The sequence below is a fragment of the Hordeum vulgare genome, chromosome 1H (assembly GCF_904849725.1).
Source record: "Hordeum vulgare subsp. vulgare chromosome 1H, MorexV3_pseudomolecules_assembly, whole genome shotgun sequence".
NCBI classification, from domain to species: Eukaryota; Viridiplantae; Streptophyta; class Magnoliopsida; order Poales; family Poaceae; genus Hordeum; species Hordeum vulgare.
In genome coordinates, this window is record NC_058518.1 from 253,721,582 (window position 1) to 253,740,712 (window position 19,131).

Consider the following 19,131-nt stretch of genomic DNA (forward strand, 5'->3'; position numbering starts at 1 on the left):
CGACAGGTGGGGCACACCTGTCGGAGTCGTCTCCTACCTCGACCCAGAGAGGAGGAGGAGGACGCCGACGAGGTTGCCGACGCGCTCAAGATCCAATGAACACGGGAATGGGTCTGCCTAACCGTCGCCTACCTACCGGTGGTCGAAACAACGATGGGGAGGCAGGGGTTCGCCGGCGACGAGGAGGCCGTGGCGGAGGGGTTTCGGGAAGTGGTCGAGGGGGTGGCTAGAGACACGGAAAAGCTCGAGCGAGTTGGGGGAAAGCTTCTTGGGATCTAGGGGTCAGTTTGGTGGGTCAAGGGGCACAGGAGCCGTCGTGTAGCCGGAGATCGAACGGAGCTCCGAGGCGCAGGGGCCTCAGTCGATCTCGAGCACCGGGGCTCTACTGGTTTGCTGGGGTGGCTAGGGAGGTGCTAGTGGATGTGGCGAAGCTATCTGAGGGGTGTTGCAGCGAGGGGGAGGGCTATTTATAGGCCCGCGACGGTGAGCAGATTCGGGAGCACCGGTGACTCACCGTGGCGCGCATGGGGGCGCAGAGAGAGGTCGGGGTTGAAACCACGGTCTCAGGACATGGTATTGGACCGCCAGAATCGTCTGCAGCAGAGAGAGGGCGAGAGAAGGCAAGCATTCGGGGCCGCGCAAGCCTGGCCGGTTCTGGAGCGCGCGGGCACGCGTCGCACGAGCTCTAGCGCGCGAGAGAGGAGGGGCCCTGAGGCTTGCCCGACGCACAGGGGCTGTCGGGGAGGAGGTTGGACATCTCGGGGGAGGCTGGAACTGGCCAAGGGCGTCGCCCCCACCTCGGTGACTCCCTGTAGCGTGCCCAGAGCGCAGTTTTCGCATGCCACGGCATGCTGGTGCGCTCTGAGGCACTTTGGACATGTCTAGCATGTCCTGGCACTTGCTGGGGGTGTGGCTGGCCGTTTTGTTTTAGTCGGAGCTTCGGCTGGTCAAAGGAGGCAAGGAATACTGGTGCTTTCAGTCATGAACTGAGGTCTAAATTGGGGTTCTCGGCCTTTCCACTTTGAACCAGTGAAGACCCAGTTGACTGAGGTTAGATACACGTGCTGGCTACTTAATCTAAGAGTTTGAAGCAAAGGAGTTTGGTTTAGCTGAGCCTAAGGTGGCTTTTTCCTATCTGTCAAAAGGTGTTCGACAGTGGGCACAGGGGGTTGCACCCCACCACTGGTGCTGAGACTTAACAGGTTTGGTTTTGGTGGTAAACCATGGAGTTCCACCAAATTTGAGCTCCAAAGGACAAGTTTAGCTTTGTAAACTTGAAATCACTCCAGTATGACCAGATTTGTTCCTTCCAAAGGGAGTGTGGGCAAACTAAGTCCCACAAATCCCATTTTTGGTGTAGAACCCTCATTTGAGGTATTAGGCACTCCTGCAAAGTTTTAGCCTCATTGGACAAACTTTTCTATGTAGAGTTGCTCTAACTTGATTCTGGACAAAAAAGGATTTTTGGGTTATTTGCAGTCCTTATCCACCTTTGATCAAGGTGAAACTTTATGTGGACACCAAACAAGGCTTAAGGATATCACTTGAATTTTCTAGGAATTTATTGAGAATAATTCCTTTGGAAATATTTCAAAATGCCAAAAAAGACAAATATTGCCTTTATAGTTTTAATCAATAAATATAATATAAAATGGGGTTTAAAATCCTATGTATGGAAAATATATGTCCTTCTGATCATCTCTAAATTAAATCATATTTTTCCAAGGCACAAAAGTATTTTTCCATGTTGGAATACCAATTCTGACCTTAGAAATGGACAGGTTATTTAATTAGGAAAATAATCACAAAAATAATTATTTTTGTGGTTTTGAAATATAAAGATAGGTAAAAATCAGATTACCAAATATGGGTAGAAGCACTACTTGCTACCAAGGGCATGTAGTGCAACCCAAGGTGGTATTACTTAGGTCAGCAATAAGCAATGGTTTTTGAAATCAGTAAAATACCAAGGAATTTAGGGTTTTAAAACCACACATGATCAAACATACAAGCATACATTGTCAATCATGGCACTCGCATCATTAGTTTGGAAAAAGTTTTAACAAGCTCAGAATTTTACAATAAAGACAAGTGATAGCAAAAACAGGGTGTGACAGACCTATCCCCCTTACAAGAATCTCGTCCCGGAGATTCCTAAGCTAGCTGCTAAAAAGGTCTGGGAACTCAGATCGGAGATAGTCTTCACGCTTCCATGTAGCTTCGGCTTCGGTGTGGTTGTTCCATTGAATCTTGAAATACTTGATGGTGCGGCTTCTGGTGTATCGCTCTGCTTCATCCAAAATGCGGATTGGCCTCTCGCGTTAGGTGAGATGAGACTGAAGGTCAATGGCCCGGTGATCAATGTCCTTATAAAGATCGAAATGACTTGGCGTCTGGAGACACTTCTGAAGCTGTGACACATGGAAAACGTTGTGCACACCCGAAAGTTCTGGAGGTAATTCCAGCTGATAAGCGACTCCACGCCTTGCCGTGATCTTGAATGGCCCAATGAACCTTGGAGCGAGTTTCCCCTTAACATGGAAACGATTGGTTCCCTTGAGAGGAGTGACATGGTGGTACACCAGATCTCCGGGAATGAACTCCACATTCCTGCGAAGAGAGTCCGCATAACTCTTTTGTCGCGACTTGGCTGCCTTCAGATTTTCTTGGACTAGTTGCACCTTCTCTTCCACTTGGTGAAAAACTTCTGGTCCGAAAATCAGCCCGTCTCCGGTTTCTGACCAGTTGAGCGGGGTGCGGCATTTTCGTCCGTACAGCACTTCGAACGGGGCCATCTAGAGACTAGACTGGTAGCTGTTGTTGTATGAAAACTCAGCGAACGGTAGACAGTCTTCCCATTTGGCTCCGTGCGCTAGGATGCATGCGCGGAGCATATCTTCGAGTATCTTTTACACCCTTTCCGTCTGTCCTCCCGTCTACGGGTGGAAGGCGGTGCTGAAAGAGAGCTTGGTACTGAGGGCTTCCTGAAGTTTCCTCCAAAACGTTGAGGTGAACTGCGTGCCTTGGTTGGATACAATCTCCTTGGGAACTCCATGAAGTCTTACTATGCGCTCGATAGAGAGACTAGCCAACTTGTTCCCGTCATAAGTGGTGTTGACAGGGATGAAATGGTCCACTTTGGTCAAATGGTCGACAACAACCCATATCGAGTTATGGCCCTTGCTAGACCATGGTAGACCGGTAATGAAATCCATCCCTACCTTGTCCCACTTCCATTCCGGCACGTGGAGAGATTGTAGCAGTCCTGCGGGTCACTGATGCTCAGCCTTAACTTGTTGACACACAATGCACTTGGCCACATATGACGCGATTTCCCTCTTCGTGTCGTGCCACCAGGATCTTTCTCGGAAATCTTGATACATCTTGGTACCACCGGGGTGAATGGAGTAGGCTGTATCATGAGCTTCTCGTAGGATGAGTTCCTTGAGTTCGGCCTTGTTGGGTACGCATAAACGTTTCCCAAACCACACCACTCCTTGAACATCCTCCAAGAATCCTGGGGCCTTACCTTCTGGAATCTTCTTCTTGATACCTTCGATGCTCCTATGACCCTTCTAGGCCTCCTTGATGTCGTCTTCGAGTGTTGGTTTGACTTCGAGATTATCTAGGAATCCTGGTTCCACCAGTTTCAATCCGAAGTTCTGCAACACTTCGTATAAGGAGGGTTGCCTTTCCTTAAGCATGACGTTTAAGGTGCTGGTCTTACGACTCAAGGCGCCGGCCACTACATTTGCCTTACCGGGGTGATATTGAATCCTGAGGTCGTAGTCTTTGATTAACTCCAACCATCTTCGTTGCCTCATATTCAATTCCCTTTGGGTGAAGATATACTTCAGACTCTTGTGGTCGGTGTATATTTCACATCGCTTCCCCAGAAGGTAATGTCGCCATGTCTTCAGGGCATGCACTACTGCTGCCAACTCGAGATCATGGGTGGCATAATTCTCCTCATGCAGGCGCAATTGCCGTGACAAGTACGCCACGACCCTGCCATCCTGCATTAGAACCCCACCTAGCCCGGTCCTGGAGGCATCACAATATATCACGAACTCCTTGCTGATATTTGGAGTGGACAATACCGGGGCGGTGGTTAGCCTCTTCTTCATCTCTTGGAAGCTTGCCTCACATTCCGGCGTCCATTCGAACTTCTAGCCTTTCTTCAAGAGCTGAGTCATAGGTCGCGCGATGCGGGACAATCCTTCTACGAACTTGCGGTAGTATCCTGCGAGTCCGAGGAAGCTCCTAACTTCCTTCACATCGATTGGCGATTCACAATTGGTTACCGTGGTAATCTTAGAGGGATCAACTGCCAATCCACTTGCCGTCCTGGTATGACCTAGGAATGCAACTTCGTTCAGCTAAAACTGGCATTTGCTGAACTTGGCATACAGTTGGTGCTCTCGAATCTTTTCCAATACTAACCTCAAGTGTTGCTCATGCTCTTCTTCAGACTTGGAAAAGATTAATATGTCGTCAATGAATACGACGACAAACTTGTCCAAATATTCCATGGAGACCTTATTCATGAGGTACATGAAGTAAGATGGGGCATTCATCAATCCGAAGGACATGACAGTGCATTCGTACAGACCTTACCAGGTCACAAATGTCATCTTCGGAATGTCTTCGGGTCGAATCTTTAGTTGGTAATATCCAGATCAGAGGTCGATCTTGGAGAATACCTTTGCTGCATTGAGCTGGTCGAACAAGTCTTCAATTTTGGGGAGTGGATACTTGTTCTTGATCGTGACCTCATTGAGTGAACAGTAATCGATGCAAAGTCGAATTGTCCCTTCCTTCTTGGACACGAAGAGAGCAGGCGGTCCCCAAGGTGATGCACTTGGACGAATAAACCCTTTCCTGAGTTGCTCATCCAGTTGCTTCTTCAACTCAGCTAGCTCTTCGGATCCCATCCTGTAAGGCTTCTTACAGATAGGCCTTGATCCGGGCATGAGTTTGATAATGAACTCGATGTCTCGGTCAGGAGGCATCCCTAGTAGCTCATCAGGAAAGACATCCGGGTACTCACAGACTATTGGCACTCGGTCGAGTCCTTCCTCTGATAGGTTGTTAACTCGTGGCACTCGAGAAGGTACTGGCTCAGAGACATAGTTGACTTTGACCCCTTGGTCACTTGTCATGGTAATGGCCCTGTTAGCACAGTCCAAGATACTCTAATGCTTGCCAACCAATCCATACCGAGGATTACTTCTAGGCCTTGCGACTTAAGCACAATGAGATCCGCTGAGAAGCTCGTCGCATTGATAACTATCCCAACCTTTCTACACCCTAGGTTGGTCCTCAAAATTGTTCCTGGGGTTTGAATTGCCATATGCCCATGAAGCAAGGTAGGTTCTAGTCCACACTTTTCCGCAAACTTTTGCGTAACAAAGGAATGCGAAGCACCACAATCAAACAATACTGTTGCTGGGGTAGAGTTGACGAGGAACGTACCCAGAATGCAGTCCGGTCTTCATGTGCCTCTTTTGCGGAAATATGATGAATCCGCCCCTTGCTGTGATACTGCTGATTGCGGGGAGCCTGGTTCGTGCCTCGTGCTCCTTGGCCTGGATTTGGCGCATTGGGGCGCGGAACATTGGGTTTCTTATTGGGGCACTGTCTGGAATAGTGCCCTGGTTGTCCACACCCGAAATAGGTAACTTGCCCTGGAAGGTTGGTCTTGATCCCACCGTTGTTTGGCGGAGTGCTTGCTGGCTTGACACTGACTTGCTGAGGTTGGTAATTCTGGCGAAATGTTGGATCCTTGTACTACTACTACTGATAGTTGGGTCTTGCTGGGGCTGACTGCCATGGTCGAGGTTTTGAGTTGATCGGTCCTCCACTACCTATTAGCTTGCGCTTACGGGTGTCGTCCATTGCACGATGCTTGTCTTCCAACATAAGAGCCTTATTAACCAGGTCACTGAAGGTACGACATTCATAAACAACCAGTTGATATTGGAGTGACTGATGTAGTCCTTCCATAAAGCGCTCCACTTTGGCAGGCTCAGTGCTGACATCGTCAGGTGCATACCTTGATAGAAGGTTGAACTTCTGCAAATACTCCTTGACTGATCCACTGCCTTGCCTTAAGGTTCGGAATTCCCTCTTCTTAATGGTCATCATTCCCGGAGGAATGTGAGCGGCGTGGAATCCATCCTTGAACACGGCCCAAGTGATGACTTGCCCGTCTCGCATGATCTGAAATCCATCCCACCAGGCTCTGGCTGTGCCTCCGAGATAGTGGGATGCATAGAGAACTTTCTCGTTGTCGTCAGTGCACTTGACCAGCGCAAGAAAGACTTCGATAGTGTTGATCCAGTCATCGGCATCCAAGGGCTCAGTCGTCTCCGTGAATATGGGTGGCGTAGTCCTCATAAACTCAGAGAGAGTTGAGCGACCGTTGCCATTCCCGTTCTGCGGCGGGTGGTTCACCAAAGTTTGAGCCAGCTGTCGGATAGCGGCATTGTTGGCTTGACGCTCCTCCCGAAGAGCTTGAGGGAACTGAGCCATGGTCAAGCTTTCAGGGGGAGGCGGCGGCGGAGGAACATCGTCTTGCTGCACATGGTGATCTCTAGCTTGAGCTTCCTCTCCGGTTCCCTGCTGCTGTCCTGAAGAGGCAGAGCCGAGGTTGCCGAAAGTGCTGTTGCGAGTTGCATTCACCATCCCGCCAGGGGAGTAGACAGGTCAAATTCTGCTGAACCGGTTGCACTCGAAAGGGATGACGTTCTAGTAAAGAGGGGGTCTGGTGCGTGCTAGTGTGTAGGTTTTATGACAAAGGTTTTTGAAAAGAACTACTGCATTAATTTTAAAGAAGGTGATGCAGTCGCTCACAAGATGCTCAAGGCAGAATGCGACCTGCATCCAACAGGTTCACACAACATCCGGGTCATAAAATCCTGATACAAGAACTCCTACGTTCAGTACATCCTACGCTGCTAAGCGATCGACTGCGCGGTCTCATAAGCCGACTCTGTGGGATCTTCGTCTTCATCTTCATCTCTGTCTTCATCTTCATTAGTGCTTCCCTTCCTGGAAGGAGTAGGGGAAGGAAGTAGACCATCCCGACGTCTCTTGGTTGGTGAGGTAGCAAAAATCTCGGTGTACTCTTCTGCGGTTAAACGTCGATTCTGAAGAGGAACAACCTGAAGCGGCGGTATTCCTCCTCGGAAAGCAAAGCCAGGTGATATCACAGGTGCTCCTTCTTTCTTCACCTTGTTGTTCTTCATCTTCTCCATACGAAGTAGGTCCTTAACTTGGTGCAGCTCTTGGAGAATCCTAGTTGACACCTTGATCAAAAGATGTGTCAAGGTATCTGAGGAGAGGCTGAAGTAGGTCTAAAACCATAATGGCGTCCCGTCCTCGGATGAGGGGTTGAGTGTCCAGCTTCCGTCTATCTTATCCAGAACAAAAGGTAGGTGACGAGTAGCGGGTTCGTCCGCCATCTAAGGAAGGATGTCGCGGAGTCGCACGAGTGCCTCTCGTGCTGCAGTCTCCACGGCCAACTTCAGATCCTCCATTTGTGGCCCTTCAAAGAACCAGCTAGTTGGGGAGTCATTAGCCTTCACTATCACGTCCACCTAATACTCCTTGGTGTCGGAGTTGACACAGTGTTCATGGTAGAGAAAGACGGGTGTGCGACGCACTTAACACTTCTCGAGGCTATCACTCAAAAGCAGAGGAAAGCTCGTTTCTAGAAGCGTCTCGGGTACGGTGGCCATCTACAAGGTGTAGAGGAGAGGGTTAGAAATATATAGTGGGTGCGGTTCTCGGGTCAATCTGTGTGCACTAATTGTCCGGCTATCGCCCATGCTACCTAAGGCTTCCTATAGTCAGGATGTCTTTGATACCAGCTCTGTGGGGACCCCGACTTATTAGTCGAGAATCGCAGTGCTCAGTGATCCGAGAGATCAATGCTCACCAAACATAGATACTGATTAAAGAGTCTTACATCCAAGTATCGATTATTAGAACACATGACCGAAAGATCAAGTTCACAAGACAGGGCCTAAGGACAAATCGCAAGAATACACTAATAGTGGAAAACATAGGGCCAAGTGGGTGCCCATGCCATCAAGCCTACACCGACAGGCATTCTCAGGGGTGTCGCCGAAGACATACTCATCTCCAAACTCTGGTCCTTCCATGTCTGGTCAATAACATAACCAGTGCAAGCCAATGAGTACTTTGAATGTACTCACAAACAGCCCATGATATGAACAATGAAAGTGAAGGATAACAATATCATGCATCTTAGTGTAACTCATCTGGGTGGAATGATCATGAATATGCATCAAGTTAAAGAATTACTCTTGAAGAACAGGTTACAGATATCAATATATCTGTTGAGGGCTGAACCATCCGGGTTCACCCAATATGCCAAGTCACCGAACTTGGTCATATCATTGCTATCATAGGAACACCTTTCTCATCACCACACACACACACTCACACTCACGCACACTTGGTTTATGCGGAAATATCAGGGCGTAGTTTTAGCAGGATTACCCAACTGTCCTTGACCGTGGATACGGCTATTCGAATAGTTTACACTCTGCAGAGGTAGTACGCTGGACCCACGAGATCCAGGAAACTTCCGTGTCATCCACGACTCGCGGTATATCACATACTCGAGGTAGGTACCTGATCAATGCCTTTCCCCTGACGATACAGACAAAGAGGTCCACTCGATTGGTACCCAGCCCACATGTTGTACGTCTTACGAGCACCAACTCTGGATAGTACCAACCATGCGGGGACCAACGGTGTGACTGGAACTCATAAAAATGGCATAGTCGTCCTACTTGGCATGACCCCATCACGAGAGTGACCACACATCACTCCCGCCACTAGTAATGTGGCTCTTTGCTAGCACCGACCAGAGTAATTAACATAGCCCCGTCCCATAAGGGGTAATGTGGTCGTACTGGTAAGGCTGGAACGGTCGACACATCATAAATCTAATCCCATTTCCGAAACCTTACTCACACAAATACCGGGTGCATCACTTCACTGAAAGTGACCACCTAACTCATCATCACCCTCGGGCATTAGTGGCACCCGACGGGGTTTTCATAAACTCTTGCTTTATGAAAACATCATGCTCATGAATAATACTACTTCTATCTTTACTTGTCAACATGGTATTATCATGACCCTAAGGGGTAGAGTCAAGCTCAATGCATGTGCTCCGGGGGAGCCTTCGGTAAAAATCATATCGAATGATTACCGACACTTATGATCATATGCAACGGGAATACTTGCTATTTAACATGCAAAGTAACATATGCTCAGTCATGGTCAAAGGGATGCTTGCCTTGGTCAGCTAAGTATCCGGGGTCTTCAAGGTCTTCCGCTCCGATTCCCTCGTCACACGGATTTTCTATCGTCGATAAAACAATAAATAAGAAATAACTCACACAGAAACAGTCCACAAAGTCATTTTAAAAATGTTTCCTATTACTGATAAATCTAAGATATCATTTTAAAAATATTTGTCTTAGTTTTCCTTGAAGAAATATTTTTTTAAACAACCAAGCAGAAGCAAAACTATTCCATTTTTGCCCTTTTTAATATTAAAAAATAGAATAGTTGCTGCAAAAATTCATCTAAGCATATCATTAAATACTACACATTTTTAGAAAAATAAACGTGGAAGAATTATATTTTTACACTTGTTAAATGTTTTTATAAAAATGTTAGAAATCCAGGTTTTAAAAATAAAAATAAAAGAGACCAGCTCCTGGCTTGGCTCGGCCCAGAGCTGGGCTGGCCCATGGCCAGCCAACGGCTTGCCCAGGCGCGCGCGCCGTCAGGTTTGAACCTGACGTGTGGGGCCCTGCGGTCAGTGGCCGAGGCCAGCGTGGTGGGGGAGGCTTTGCCACCGACACATGGGGCACACCTGTCGGGTTTGTCTCCTACCTCCAACCAGAGAGGAGGAGGAGGATGCCGACGAGGTTGCCGACGTGCTCAAGCTCCAATGAACACGGGAATGGGTCTGCCTGATCGTCGCCTACCTGCTGGTGGTCGAAACAACAATGTGGAGGCAGGGGTTCGTCGGCGATGAGGAGGCCGTGGCAGAGGGGATTCGGGAAGTGGTCGAGGGGGTGGCTAGAGACACGGAAAAGCTCGGGCGAGTTGGGGGAAAGCTTCCTCGGATCAAGGGGGTCAGTTTGGTGGGTCGAGGGGTGCAGGAGTCGTCGTGTCGCCGGAGATCGACCGGAGCTTCGAGACGGAGGGACCTCGGTCGATCTCGAGCACCGGGGCTCTGCTGGTTTGCTGGGGTGGCGAACCTATCTGAGGGGTGCTGGAGCGAGGGGGAGGGCTATTTATAGGCCCGCGACGGTGAGCTGATTCGGGACCGCCGGTGACTCACCGTGGTGCGCATGGGGGCACAGAGAGAGGTCGGGGTTAAAACCACGGTCTTAGGACGTGGTATTGCACTGCCCGAACCGTCTACAACAGAGAGAGGGAGAAAGAAGGTGAGCATTAATGGCCGCGCAAGCTTGGCCGGTTCTGGAGCGCGCGGGACGTGTCGCGCGAGCTCTAGCGCAAGAGAGGAGGGGACCTAAGGCTTGCTCGACACAGAGGGGCTGTCGGGGAGGAGGTTGGACATCTCGGGGAGGCTGGAACTGGTCAAGGGCGTCGCCCCACCTCGGTGACTCCCTGTAGCGCGCCCAGAGCGCAGTTTTGGCATGCCACAGCATGCTGTTGTGCGCTGACACACTTTGGACGTGTCTAGCATGTCCTGACACTTGCTGGGGCTGTGGCTAGCCGTTTGGTTTTAGTGGGAGCTTCGGCTGGTAAAAGGAGGGAAGAAATACGGGTGTTGTCAGTCATGAACTGAGGTCTAAATTGGGGTTTTTGGCCTTTCCACTTTGAACCAGTGAAGGGCCAGTTGATTGGGGTTAGGTCCAGGTGCTGGCTACTTAATCTAAGAGTTTGAAGCAAAGGAGTTTGGTTTAGCTCAGGCTAAGGTGGCTTTTTCCTATCTGTGAGAAGGTGTTCGACAGTGGGCACACGGGGTTGCACCCCACCTCTGGTGCTGGGACTTAACAGGTTTGGTTTTGGTGGTAAACCATGGAGTTCCACCAAATTTGAGCTCCAAAGGACAAGTTTAGCTTTGTAAACTTGAAATCACTCCAATATGACCAGATATGTTCCTTCCAAAGGGAGTGCGGGCAAACTAAGTCCCACAAATCCCATTTTTGGTGTAGAACCCTCATTTGAGATATTAGGCACGCCTGCGAAGTTTTAGCCTCATTACACAAACTTTGCTATGTAGAGTTGCTCTAACTTGATTCTGGACAGACAGGGTTTTTGGGTTATTTGGGGTCCTTATCCACCTTTGATCAAGGTGAAACTTTATGTGGACACCAAACAAGGCTTAGGGATATCACTGGAATTTTCTAGGAATTTATTGAGAATATTTTCTTTGGAAATATTTCAAAATGCCAAAACAGACAGAAATAGCTTTTATAGTTTTAATCAATAAATATAATATAAAATGGGGTTTAAAATCCTATGTATGGAAAATATATGTCCTTCTGATCATCTCTAAATTTAATCAGATTTTTCCATGGCAGAAAAGTATTTTTCCATGTTGGTATACCAATTCTGACCTTAGAAATGGACAGGTTATTTAATTAGGAAAATAATCACAAAAATAATTATTTTTGTGATCTTGAAATGTAAAGATAGGTAAAACTCAGATTACCAAATATGGGTAGAAGCACTGCTTGCTACCAAGGGCATGTGGTGCAACCCAAGGTGGTATTACTTAGGTCAGCAATAAGAAATGGTTTTTGAAATGAGTAAAATACCAAGGAATTTAGGGTTTTAAAAGCACACATGATCAAGCATACAAGCATACATTGTCAATCATGGCACTGCCATCATTAGTTTGGAAAAAAATTAACAAGCTCAGAATTTTACAATAAAGACAAGTGATATCAAAAGCAGGGTGTGACAGGAAGCATGTTCCCCTGTCCCCCTTTGGAACTGGCCATTGTGGGATCCCTTCCCGCCGAAACAATAAGGGAAGAGGACCCGGGCCTCCACTACATATAGAGTATAGGTTGCTTTGTAGAGGGGGATCCCCGATTCATTCGTTCACCCACTAGCTCCGCACGAAGCCACCTAGCCTCCGGAGGCCCTCAAGAACATTGTACTAGTTCATCCACCCACCTCCAAGAGTACGTGATGACCCACAAGTATAGGGGATCAATCATAGTCCTTTCGATAAGTAAGAGTGTCGAACCCAACGAGGAGAAGAAGGCTCTGATAAATGGATTTCAGCAAGGTAATAACTGCAAGCACTGAAAGTAGCGTTAACAAGTGATTGTGTAGCCAGGTGAAACGTAGCAAGCAAATAGTAACAAGTAACAAGTAGTAGCAACGGTGCAGCAAGTGGCCCAATCCCTTTTGTAGCAAGGTACAAGCCTGACAAAGTCTTATAGGAGGAAAAACGCTCCCGAGGACACACGGGAATTTTTGTCATGCTAGTTTCATCATGTTCATATGATTCACGTTCGTTACTTTGATAGTTTGATATGTGGGTGGACCGGCGCTTGGGTATTGCCCTTACTTGGACAAGCATCCCACTTATGATTAAGATCTCTCGCAAGCATCCGCAACTACAAAATAAGAATTAAGACAAAGTCTAACCATAGCATTAAACTAGTGGATCCAAATCAGCCCCTCATGAAGCAGCGCATAAACTGGGGTTTAAGCTTCTGTCACTCCAGCAACCCATCATGTACTTACTACTTTCCAATGCCCTCCTCTAGGCCCAAATATGGTGAAGTGTTATGTAGTCGACGTTCACATAACACCACTAGAGGAAAAACAACATACAGCATATCAAAATACCGAACGAATATCAAATTCACATGACTATTATTAACATGACTTATCCCATGTCCTCAGGAACAAAATTAACTACTCACAAGACATAATCATAATCATGACCAGAGGTGTAATGAATAGCATCAAGGATCTGAACATAAACTCTTCCACCAAGTAATCCAACAAGCATCAACTAAAAGAGTAATCAACACTAGTAGCAACCTTACAAGTACCAATCTGAGTTGCGAGACGAAGATTGGTTAGAAGAGATGAACTAGGGATTGGAGAGGAGATGGTGCTGATGAAGATGTTGATGAAGCTTCCTCCCCTCCGACGAGAGGAGTGTTGGTGATGACGATGGCGACGATTCCCCCCTCCGGGAGGGAAATTTCCCCGGCACGATCGTCCTGCTGGAGCTCTGTATTGGATCTGCTCAAATTCCGCCCCATGGCGGCGGCAGAACCACAAAAAATCTCCTGTATGACTTTTTTCCAGGTCAGGACGCATCGTATAGCAAAAGAGGGGGGCTAGTGGGCCAGTGGGCTGCCCACAAGCCTACCCTGCGCCACCAGGGGGGTGGAGGCGGTGGGCAAGCTTGTGGGGCCCTAGTGGCCCCCCTCCGGTAGTTCTTTCGCCCAGTATTTTTAATATATTCCAAAAAAAAATCCACATAAATTTTCAAGGTATTTGGAGGTGTGCAGAATAGTGGACTAGGATTTGCTCCTTTTCTAGTCCAGAATTCCAGCTGCCTGAATTCTCCCTCTTCAAATAATCCTTGCAAAATAAGAGAGAAAAGGCATAAATATGGTACGAAAAGTAATATAACAGCCCAAGAAGCAATAAATATCAACATGAAAGCATGATGCAAAATGGACGTATCATTACGCTTCTCAGCAGCCCGAACCTTGGTAAACTGTCGCGTTCTGTGTCTTCCTCACCATCGAGTGAGTTCCGCGCCACGTCCATCGAGTAGCGAGCCAGGAGAGGTTAGGCCGAGAGAGATCTTCGTACACACCCCTGAGTTCGAATCTTTAGGGTTTTGCGGAGCCCGAAATCCGACATTAGCAACACAAGGTTCTCTATGTAAACGACTAGGTGAGCGACCTATATGATGTTAACTACAAGGATAATAAGTGCAAGCAAAGAATACACCACAACAATAACAAGTACAAAGCAAAGGTAAGAGATAACCGCAAGTGGAACCGATGGAGATGAGGATGTGTTACCGAAGTTCCTTCCCATTGTCAGGAAGTACATCTCCGTTGGAGCGGTGTGGAGGCACAATGCTCCCCAAGAAGCCACTAGGGCCACCGTATTCTTCTCACGCCTTCACACAATGCGAGATGCCGTGATTCCACTATTGGTACCCTGGAAGGCGGCGACATGACCTTTACAAACAAGATTGGGGCTTTCTCCACACAAAGCTTGGAGGCTCCCAACTAGACCACAAAGCTTCACCACAATGGAATGTGGCTCTGAGGTGACCTCAACCGTCTAAGGTGCTCAAACACCCAAGAGTAACAAGATCCATAAGGGATTAGTGGGGGGAATCAAATATCTCTTGGTGGAAGTTTAGATCAAGGCCCTCTCAAGCAATCCCTAGAAAATCAACCAGTTTGATTGGCTAGGGAGAGAGATCGGGCAAGAATAAGCTTGTGGAGCAACAATGGATCTTGGAGAGGTAAGAGGTGAGCTTCTCGAGGAAGAATACAACTATATATAGTGGGGGGTAAAATCCAACCGTTACCCATCCACCATAGCAATAGCCAAACGGTACTACCGCTGCTAGGAGCGGTGCTATTGCTCCTAAGAGCGGTACTACTGCTCTGCATCTCACCAACCACGGTAGTAATAAAATACTACCGTGCCAATACTGTGGGGGGGGGGGAAAGTATGCGAAAAAGTCCATCCGAGCGGTAGTAAAATACTAGTACTGCCCCAAGGGCGGTAGTACCACTCATGGAGCAGTAGTAAAAAAATTACTACCACTCTTAGAGCGGTACTACCGCTGGCCCTTTTGCATAAGCATCAAAGATAGGGATGGAGCTCCATTGTAGCAAGTGAAAGGTGGTGCACTAAATGTGTACGTGATGATTCCACCAAAACCATTCCGACGCGGACCCCCTTTTAACATTACGGCTTTCCTACGACTCAAGTCCACCAAATAGAAATGTAGACAGCAACCGTCTTCGAGAGTTTCCGAGGGGCATCGAATCGTCTTGTACCTAGATATGAATTATGTGAAATTCTCAATGCACACGATTAGTCCGCACACGCATTGTCATCAATCACTAAAACCACTTAGAGAGAAATATGCCCCAACAATGTTGCTTCTAGTAGTACTATTGATTCCACTCATGATTCTCTTTGCCAAGTTACACTTGAGAAAGAAAACAATTTATTGGAAGGAATTATAGAGAAATGTGTCTACGCGAGTCTACCTAAAGTCAGCAATTTGAGGATATTGTACACAAGCAAGGATGGCAACGGAAGAACCAAGTTATTGGTTTTGAACAAAAGTTCAATGCGAATGGAGTTGAATGGGAAGTGTGGAGACCCCGACTTGTGGGTCGAGATCGGGGAATGTATGTGCTCAGTCATCCCAGAGATCAATGCTCACCGAACAAATAGAAACTGAATAAGAAGAGTGTTACATCCATACATACCGTCTGATACAAGTGACAACCTTTATGGTCAATTCTTACATAGATAGGGCCATGAAGGCCAACACACCAAACTCAACTAATAGAGGAAATCTTGGTTGAAAGTGTGAACCCATGCCATCAGCCTTAGCCTACATGCATTCAGACTCGGAAGCGTCCTAGCTCGCAGGAACATCACCAGATACTCTTCATCATCTCCTGTTCTCTCTTACCTGGTCAATGAAGAACTAGTGGCAAGCCAATGAGTACTTTGAATGTACTCAACCCATGATGTGGGACAAGGCAATAATGAACATGTTATAACATTGGCATATTGTTTTTGCGGAAAGCAAGTTTTAACATGATCAAATGCTTGTACATACATGCGTCATAAGGTAAGTGGTAACCACGTGAACAGGTTAGAGATACAAATATCATCTGAGAGCTGAACATCCCATGTCCACCTTCCATGCCAGGTCATCTGACTTGACTCTGGTGACACTTTTCTCACACCATCATCTTTTTCACACACACACAATTGGTTTATGCGAAGACGTTTGGAATTAGTCTATGCGGGATTACCAAACTGTCCCTGACCGTGGACATGGCTATTCGAATAGTTCTACACTCTATAGAGGTTGCGCGTTGTACCCACGAGATTCGGGAAACTTTCGTGTCAACCACGACTCGCGGTATTTATCATACCTGAGGTAAGTACCCAACCAATGCCTTTCCCCTGGCAATACTAAACAAAGAGTTCACTCGATTAGTACCCAGCCCACATGATGTACATCTTACGATCCCCGCTAGAGATCGTATCATCCATGCAGGGACCAACGGTGTGCTCGGCACATGTAAAAACAGCATAGTCGGCCTACCTGGCATGACCTTGACACAAGAGTGACCACGCCACTCCCGCCACTAGTAATGCGGGCTTTCTGCTAGCATCGACCAAAGTAATCAAGAAAGCCCCGTTCCCATATTGGGGTATCGTGGTCGCACATGTAAGGTTGGGATGGTCAGCACATCTTAAATCTCTCTTTGCCTTTGAAACCACTCACACAGAACCTTTTGCTGGTACACCACTTCTTTCTCAAGTGGTCACCATCTCAACACCATCACCCTCTAGCAATAGTGGCACCCGACGGGGTTTTCGAAAAGTTTTTCAAATCACCTCCGTGTTACCATTACCATGCATATGCTCATCTCATGTGTCGCACTACTGGCAACCTATCAACTTTCATCTGCATTATCCTCATAGGTGGTAAGATCATGCACAAATGCAAGAGTTAGCAAGGAACCTCGGAAACACCATGCGGAGGGGTTTGCCGATTCAATCATGATAACATGCATTGGACCAAAATAATAAACATGGAATGCATGAAAATATTTTCTTAGACATGGTCAAAGTGTTGGTTGCCTTGCTCAAATAGGTCTCCGGAGTCTTCGAGGTCTTTCGGCCCAACTCCGAGTACTCCTTCTATTTCGCCAACTATCGTCGGAAACAACCACGGTAAGCCACACAACAAGCAGAAACAAAAATGTGCTATAAATAGGAGTTTTCTTTTTTTGGACACCTGTGGTCATAAGAAAAATACCTAAAGCTTGATCTAGGAAATTTGGATCACTAGAGACTTTGAATGATGGAAATGCATGCATCACTGCCCCCACAAAAAGTCTATAGAAAATATTATGCTAAAAATGAGTGGAGGCATTCATTTAATAGGGAATGATTTTAGAAATATTTACGAAGTGGTTTCACTGGATTCAGAGTTGGTATGATTTTCCTATGGATTTTCTAATGTAGAATTAATAAGAATAGGCGCTATTAATTTGGTCCAACAAAAATAAGGCTTGATAAAAATGTTCAACAAGGCTAAAAAATTAGAGCATGATTTTAGAAGTCTCTGGAAATTGGAATCACTCCATTTGGAGATGATTTGAGCCGTCTCGGATTTTCGCAAGGAGGATTTGAAATATTCAAATTGGACAATGGAGAAAATCTTTTTGGAAAAATGTACAAAGCACATATTTGGATAGGCAAGGATTTTTTGAAGTATCTAGGATTTTGAATCGTCACTTTTGGAGCTACTATGAATTTTCTATGAATTTTGGAAATTCCAGATAAAAAGGAAAAGGGAAAAGGAGTTATACCAGAGGCATCCTGGCACACAGCGCAGTGGATAAGGATGGCTGGCCCAGTAGCACAGGTCTAAGGTGATGCCAAAAACATACCACACCGAGTATGCCTTCTCCTGATAGATGCGGAAACCAGAGCAGGCGCGGCCACTTAAGCGCCTGGACCCGGCGTCTGGCTCACTTACATGCAGGGCCCGCTTGGAAGGGCCTTGTTCCTCCTGCCACTCGAACAGAGAGGGGTCAGGGGAGGGAGGAGCCTTCTGACGTTGGCGCTTGCCCCCAACGGGACCGGCGAGCCATGGCGCTTCTGTGCACACCAGCGAGCTCGCGGGGTTGCTCTACCTCCGCCCCGGTGCGGTGTGCCCCTAGGGGAGGGCTGCAATGGTGCTGGTGCAGGACACCGCGGGGCTGCCATCAGTCACCATTGGCCCTACTACGTGTGGTACTCCGAGGAGGGTCGGGGATGAGGGAAGGATTTCTATGGCTAGGCAGGCCACGAGAGTGCTTAGGGAGGAGGGGAGCCCCTAGGTGGTCCGAATTTTTGGTCGCGGATGGCGGTGGGCTTCGGCCAATTCCAACGATGCAGCAGAGGAGAGGGCTAAGGGGAGCTCCTAGGGCTTGTGTTGGAGGGAGAGAAGGATATGGGAGGAAGGAGGGGCTAGGGGGAGCAGTCAAAAGGAGAAGGCGACCGAAGAGGAACTCGGGCACGCCTTGGAATGTCTGGGCACGACGAGCTCGCATGTGCGTGGCTCCTTTGGCTATATCCCGGCGTCGGAGATGGGCGTGGACTGTCAAGGGGGAATCCCTCGCAGGAAGAGGCACCCTGCAACTGCGGGACATGGGCTGGAGGACAAGAACAAGGTGCAGAGCGCCAGTATTGCATGCTGCCAGCATGGTCACCACGCTACAATGTGTCCAGAGCCTCCCTTTCGCCAAGCCAAGGTGTACAGCATGCAAGGCATGCGTGCCAGAGGGCACTAACGCAGTTTGGACTTGAATGGAGTAGTCTGGGTTAGGTTTCACATCTAGTTTAGTTTGTACCAGCAAACTTAAGGTTAGCAAAAGTGGTTTCCAAAGGGGGATCTTGGGATGAAACTATGTCTAGTAGGATTGGGTATGGAAGGAATACAAGACTACAAAGTTTCACATCAAGGAGAGGTGTGTAGCTAGCAGTTGCAGTTCAAGGTCCAATTTCTGCCACAAATAAATTTCAGAAGGGTTGCTCATATTCCCCACACGAGCATGCCATATCTTAGCTTGAAACAGTGCATTGGCATACTAGAGATGTTGTGGAAGGATGTAGGGGGCATTGTCTTTGTGGCACCCCGGTTCAGAGAACCGGATTACCAGTGTTTCCAACCCAGAGATCATGTCTTCTGGAAACACTCAACAACTTGGAACAGAACTGAACTGACTTTATTGATAGCATAAAGTTACAAGTACATATCTTACAAAGATAGCGAGGCCAAAGGCACCCTTGGTG